A 7,028-nucleotide genomic window follows, 5' to 3' on the forward strand; every position below is an offset into this window, starting at 1 on the left:
CCTTAAGCTAGTAGAGAAAGGTACAACAAGGCCAAGTGCCTGGAAGCTGAATTCAGACATCTTCAAGGTAAAAATTAAGCTCATCTTTTTACTGGAGAGTGTAATTAACCCCTGGGACAAAGCATCTGTGGTAGTGCTGAATTCTCCTGCTTGTAATATCTCCAGATCACAGCTAGGTATTTTTGGAACATACGCCTTAGCACAGTATAAGCTATCCTTATGTCAAGCCAAAGTTACTGGGTACAATATGGAGGTTATTAGGTAAAATATATTAGCATATGCTGTACAAGAGGCCAGAGCAGATGATCTAAAGATCCTCCTGACCTTAATTATCAAGAAGGGGTTGCATTTTCTAATTTATACTCCCACCCACTCACACTAACAGAAGTAAAACACAAATCTCCAGGAGAACCTGAAGAAATCTGAAAAGTTTCTGAAGACATTAATCCAGTTTTGGCACTTCCCTGTGCTACCGGAAGGTGGCATATCAGGCATTTACATTCTGTATTGTGCTTTATTGTGGAGAGAAACTAGGAAATTTTTAGGTATACCTGCAGATCTGTACAAAATCTATTCACCATTAAGTCCTGGTTAATCACTCTTCATGATTAAATACCTACAGTAAGAATGCATGCATCATTAAAACCACAGATAAAGGGATCACAGAGAAAGTCAGAATGTTTCACTCAGGAAAGAGCACTAATTGTTTCCACCTTGTGTTTTTTTGCATTCAGTACTTGAACTTCAGAATGAAAATTTTGAGATAAATTCCAGCTTTCACATGAGGAGAGTTGGGCTAATTTCTTATCCGATGTGAAGTGTAAAGAAGAATACACACTCATCTAATACTTTCCTGTTTGGGGCCTAAACTGTAACTGAATGTCCAGTTTCCTGGACAGGAAAGTATTTAAGCAGACAATAAAACTTTAAGCACTTCAGTATTCTCACTGACCCCAGTGGGATTATTCAGAGGCCTGGAGTGAAGGTTATCTGTTCAGAATGGGGAAAAAAGAGCGAAGCAAATTCACGGCTGCTGCACTGGAAGCCAGGAGTCTCCCTTTCCTAGCTGGACGGACAGGTGATTAGAATTTATGATATGGAGCTCAGAAAATGGGGTTCTGTCCCCTGCACTGACGGGGCAATTCTCTATTTAATGCAGGTTTTTGTTTGAGCTAGGAAATGTCACATGACTTTGTCTAGTAATGCCCCAAAGATCCAAACTGATGCAAAGCTAAATAATGGAAGAGTGTGAGAGAACAAATAATATTACAATGAGGGAGGCAAATAATAATGATAGATAATAACCTGAGAATGACATGAGCTTTTCATTGTAGTGACACAAAATCAATAGCCCAAGTTATTGGGTTATTAACCCAATAGTTACCAGTTAGTAACCAGATTTATATTTGAAAGTTTATAGATAGTATAAGTAGTAAATATTATTTAATTATATAAAGTAATATAGACGGGGTTTTAAAAGGCATTTAATGAGCTTACATATCCAAGAGGCTCTAAAACCAACTATTTTCAAATTAAGAAAGAAAAATTTTGGCTTGGATGTGACTTGTTACTTTGGAAGTAAAAAGCCCTCATTTAGACATTCATTTTTCTCTCAACGAATACAACTAGGAAGGGATAATCCATAAAAGCTACTTTCTAATGAGAAAAAGCTTCATGAAAACAGGTAACTGATGCCTGCCTGCACACAGGACACTGCTGCGAGATCGCAGTGTGAAACAGTGGCCTTGCCTCGTGCCAGCAGAAGGTTGGTACGTAGGGTTAGTGGTGAGACTGTCAGACAGAGAGATGTGGTGATGAAGCCACTCCTAAGTTACAGTGTGCAGCCAGCATGTTTTCTCCAGAGCTGTATCATAAGTTTTGAAAGAACATCCTCATGCCAACAGTGGAAACACCCAACAGCTGCTCCTTGTGAGCCTTGCACTGCCTCCTACTCTGGGCACCTCCCACAAGGAAATGAATGTGAGTAATTTCTGAAACGGGGAAAAATCTTAGTTACGAATATTCCAAGAAAGCGAAACCTATTAGTGCTCATGTGATGCAAGAATCCTGTGTATGATGTGGTGTAAGCTGAGGCTGTTTACTCTATAAGCAGCAAGGAAGTAAGCAGAATAACAGGAAAAAGGAGACTGTCAAGTCTTCAGCAGTATTGCAGTTATTCTTTCAGATTTGGACACCTGAAGTTGTTTTTCTTTAAATCCATGATATCTGCAGTACTGAATATGATCTTCAGGATATTACGTGATCCTTGTCCCCCTCTGCAAACAGATGGCATTATAAGACAGTGTCATCCTTAAAATGGCAATTTTTTATCTCCTTTGGAGTCTTGTCTTTTCTCCTTTTTTTTTGAAAAGGTAATATAAGGACCATATAATGGGATCTGTAACCACTGTTTGTTTTCTCTGTGCTATCCATGTATGACTGTCATGATCACAATTATAAATAAATATTTGAACTTTATGTAATGCTATCAGCAAATCTGAAAATAAGGAAACACATTTTACTGAGTGCAGCAAGACTCTGTTTGTTGTGCTGTTCAGCTTAAATTGTTTTCTCACAACCCAGCTTCATGTTTAAGATGTTATCCAAAATCACCACTCATAGCACATGGAAGCAGTTTCATTCATCCATTAACTCCATTGATTTTACGGTTATTTCAACAGGTTTATAATAGAGATTGATATATGTACCATCTGAATATCGTCCAGTACTTCCTAAAGGACTAAATAGAAAATACTAAACAAATAAGAAAGTTAAAATGCCCTTAGCATTCCCCCCCAAAGAGTTAAAAATATGCATCTCTGAAACCATATATACTTGTAAAGGAAACAAAAGCTTTCAGTTCTCATAGGTTACAGCTAATCTTTGGAGAGGATGAAAAAATATTAGTCAAAGGATCTGACCTAGAGTTTCAGAACTACAGATAGGAATGGCAAGTAATTCTAACAACATCAGATAATATAATGGAAATTTGCCATTCCAGCAATATATTCAAGAGTTATCAGTTAGGCTCTGAGGAATACGCAGTTGTCACAGGTTAGCGCAGCAAAAACCTCAGTGACCCTCCCAGGGAAAGGCCTTTGCACCCTGCAATTATTTCCTGCCTCTAAGTTGTCTGCAAGAGTAGCCCCGATAAGGAAGAGCCATGTAACCCAGAATAGAATCACTTAAGCCATGCAGTCTGTGGGGAAAGCTTTTTCAAGAGGATGACACTGACTTCAGAACAAACCACTATTATTTTTTAGTGTCCTTGGCCATAAAAGTCTGTGTTCTGCTGCATTGCATGTATAGCCCGGTGTCTTCTCTTTGTAAGTGTGGGGTGCGACAGGGTAGAAATTGGACTTCTCTGACTTTTAGCACATATGCAGTGTTTTAAAGACTCTCCGTAAGTGTTCACAAAGTCAATCCAAATAACTTAAGTGTTCTGGCTTATTGCTGTCCCTAGTAACAGGGTCAAATGATTCAGCAAAAACCTTTCTTAGTATAATCCTTCAGAGGTAGATGAATACGCAATTGATGGAGTTTGGATATGTTCCCTAGCTGCTACGTTAGTTGGGTCCAAAAGCTCGCAATAAATGAGTTTAATCAGGAAACATCACTCTGTCTGATACAAATGTCTAATGGCACCAGTTTGTGCTTTCAGCTGCCAAAGTCAGGAGCTAGCTTAGTAGTCAAAAGCCCAATGAGCTCAAGGTTTCAGAACAAACAACTCTCCTTGGAGATTAAAGTGTTGCAAAAGATGTTACTAGACAGCCAGAGGGAGAGTTTTGCCTCTTACTAAAGCAGTTAACCCAGCATGTGCCTCAACTATTCAAATGTATCTGAAAATATTTATTTTAAAAGCTGTATTTTAACAAGTATTCTGCTTTAGAACACTGCTGTTTTATTTTCAGTGAGGTCCTCTTATAATTAATTCTTGTTATCTTAACTAAGAGTTTGTAACATTTATGTAGTATAAAGTCTCAACTGCCTATCTGAACAATTGACTGTAAAGCAGTAGGAAGGTCCTGTGAGTCCCTGCAAAGTACCTGTGGCTAAGAAGTATTGTTTGTAAAGCCAGCTTGATAGTAGAGTAGCTACACAGTCTGAAAAATGGCACCATCTAGAAGAACATTCTATACACACCTGCGTGGTTTGAAGGATTACATATAGTATGAAAAAGAGGAGGTAGTTAGGGGAAGAATCTGTGGTCTACCCTAGTTACACACATACAGACCTGTTCTACAAAACTGCAGATCAGATCATCAACCTAGATTGCAATAAATGTTTGTCCCAGCTGTGGATTTCATCCCTTGTATCTCTCTGCTAGACAGTCTAGATCATCATTTTTCCCCATTATATTGTTGACTGACTGCAGTGCTTTTTGGAAGTACCAGATTGACAAAATCTGAAATGTAATAGTCCTGTGATATGCACAGCAAAAATAGCACACTGGCCTACCCAAAGCTCTGTTGGTGTTCTTGAGCTTTGGTTTGCCAGGTGCCATTTAGTTCTTGGCTCCTCTGCTATGATCGGATAAATCTAATTTTTGGGTGTAGCATATACAAATATAGACAGCACATTCAAAATATATCTAAATATGTCCAGGATACAAACTGAAGCAGTTAGAAGTTAGGAAATGTCAGATTAAGTTTGCCCTAAAGTTGGTTCTATTGAGCTCCTTAGGATGTATGCACTTACTTATATCAATAATTATACAATTTTTATACAAATCTCCTGCTTAATTTAGTATGCAGACTAGACCTCTACTACAGAGAATCAGGCCTAAGTCAGGAAAGGCATTTATGCTGTTAAAACTCTGTTTCATTTATTGCAGAAGTTGCAAGGCGTGAGTTGAGAAGGTTTTCAGGAAGAAAAGGGATGACTGAACAGTTAGATTGAACAGCTGAATAGTTCCTTGCCAAATGCAGCACATCTCTCCATTAGCTATGAGTAGCTAGATGATACCAGGTAAGTTACTTCAGACACTTTCCCAGATAGTCATTAACTACATCTTCCACTCTTTTGTGACGATACATTCATTAATGTCTGTGAAGAATTCAGATAACATAGAGACGAGTGCATGGAGAAGCCCAGGAGGAAATGGCTAATTCCATCTGCAGAGAAAGATGTGATGAGTGTGCAATAAGTGAAGCCATCAGCAATACACTGAATGACGAGGGTAAGATAACATACCACATAACTTTTGCTTGAGAGATTCCCGTGGTGTTACACATTGTGCAGAATGCATATACATAAAGAAGCCAGTTAAAAGCTCCATAAAACTTTTGAGTGCCTAATTTTGACTCACTAACATTCTTTAGTGTAGTTTTTGATTTGTAAATTCCTAAAATTTAAAAGATAGATTTTTTTCAGAAAAAAATGTGTTTTTTAATCCCATTCCTTCAGTGAGGTGTATTATTTTTGTTAATCTATTTCTCTTCTCTTTATTTTGATATCTTTTCTCACTCCCCCAAAATAAGCCAGTCAGAGTGATGCTTAATATGGAAAATTCCAATATGGATAATTACATTTTTATTTAGCTTTACAAGCTACTGAAAAATGAGCTTTTTAATAGAAAATGTTAGGTGACCTTAAGCATAAACAGCACTCCCAACTCTGCTTGGAGGTATTTCCAAATGAGCAGGATCTACATGTGATGACTTTGTGTGGACTCTTTTCAAAAGACTCCCTCTTTCCTTGCCCTTGCTCAATAGAAAGGGCTTGGATTTTCCTTTCTGTGTGGCCACATCATCAAACACAAAGTAGGAGAGGCAGACACAGCAGAGCACTTAGTCATGCACAACCACAGAATCTGTGGTTAAGAACAATCCAGAAAAGGTCCTTTTAAAGCAATCCAGAGGAGAGAACTTTGAAAAAAAAATCTGCCATGAGAAAATCCGTGCTGAGATCCTAGCCTGTTCATGGTCAAAAACTTTTCTTTATGGCAATATTAATACTTAAGATAAAAATTTCAGACTTGCTGTCCAAGTTCATAATGGACTGTATTTAAAAAAATAATTTTATTTTCTTGACCTTAGGGTATTCTGGGGCAAATATAGCCACTGAAGCTGTGGGACGTAAGTGTTATGTTTTCTCATATGTATGTGTTAGGTTTTCTCATAGGTTTTCAGCGTGTATTTTGTGTTCAAACCAGCAAAGTAATACTCTTACCAAAATTCTGAAAATCCAGTCTACTAGCATATTTTTATTCTGTGCAATTTGTTTACACCATACATTTAACTAAAAGCAGGTAATAACCAAAAAGTCTGCTGGTTTCACTTTTGTTTTGACTTCCTTCTGACTCGTTTCACTTTTTGACTGTTGGACTCGTGCAACACCACACAGCTAGCGCTGTGGGGGAATGTCCTTAGTTAGACAAACCTGTGTTAGATTTAATGGGACCATTCTTAATAACAATAGAAGGTGCAAGAACTTAATGTAAAAAATTAATGTTCGTGAAGTTTTCTGTGTCCTATTTCCATTAGTCAGAACAGCGTCTTAAACTGGAAGCTGCGCTGATTTACTTCCCCAGCGCATTTGCTCACCGCAGGTGGCTCGCTGCCTCCTTGTCCCAGTCATTTAATCTCTGGGTCATAATTCTGAGTAGAAGGGAGTAGTCCTTGCCCAAACTTCCCCTGGGGTGTGCTGGGATGCTTGTATGAACAGCATTTGAACCTCTCAGATGGAATGGGCCAGAGCAGGATAGCATTTGTTATTTAGCAATGATTTTATGTACGTGACGATCTGCTGAGATGGTTTCAGTGCCAGAAAGATTTCTGATACGCTGCAGGAGGGAATGCTGGACTCCTCATTCAGCTGTTAGCATTCCTGTTACAAAAGGCTTCCCTCCCCGCTGGTACTATCTCTGCAGCTGTCCAGGCTGCGAACAGGTCTGTGGGTACTTCTTTGGTAATCCCCACTTTATTTTTTTGCAAAGAATCTAACTATTCAAAGAATCCTGTTTACAGATGATAAACTATTTTAACAGAGACTAATGGATATCTGATCTTTGTGCCCATTATTCTCTC

At 38.4% G+C, this 7,028-nt stretch overlaps 1 long non-coding RNA gene across 1 annotated transcript in view; it reads left to right on the forward strand.

Annotated features, from left to right (window-relative positions):
- LOC134149393 (uncharacterized) overlaps window positions 1-6,314 on the forward strand; it is a 50,742-nt gene extending 44,428 nt beyond the window's left edge. Inside the window, exons 4-6 of the long non-coding RNA XR_009960411.1 lie at window positions 4,835-4,968; window positions 5,055-5,179; window positions 6,039-6,314. This is a non-coding gene — a long non-coding RNA (uncharacterized LOC134149393). The remainder of the gene's footprint in view (window positions 1-4,834; window positions 4,969-5,054; window positions 5,180-6,038) is intronic.
- Window positions 6,315-7,028: the final 714 nt, after the last annotated feature.

This window comes from Rhea pennata, chromosome 20, assembly GCF_028389875.1.
Source record: "Rhea pennata isolate bPtePen1 chromosome 20, bPtePen1.pri, whole genome shotgun sequence".
NCBI classification, from domain to species: Eukaryota; Metazoa; Chordata; class Aves; order Rheiformes; family Rheidae; genus Rhea; species Rhea pennata.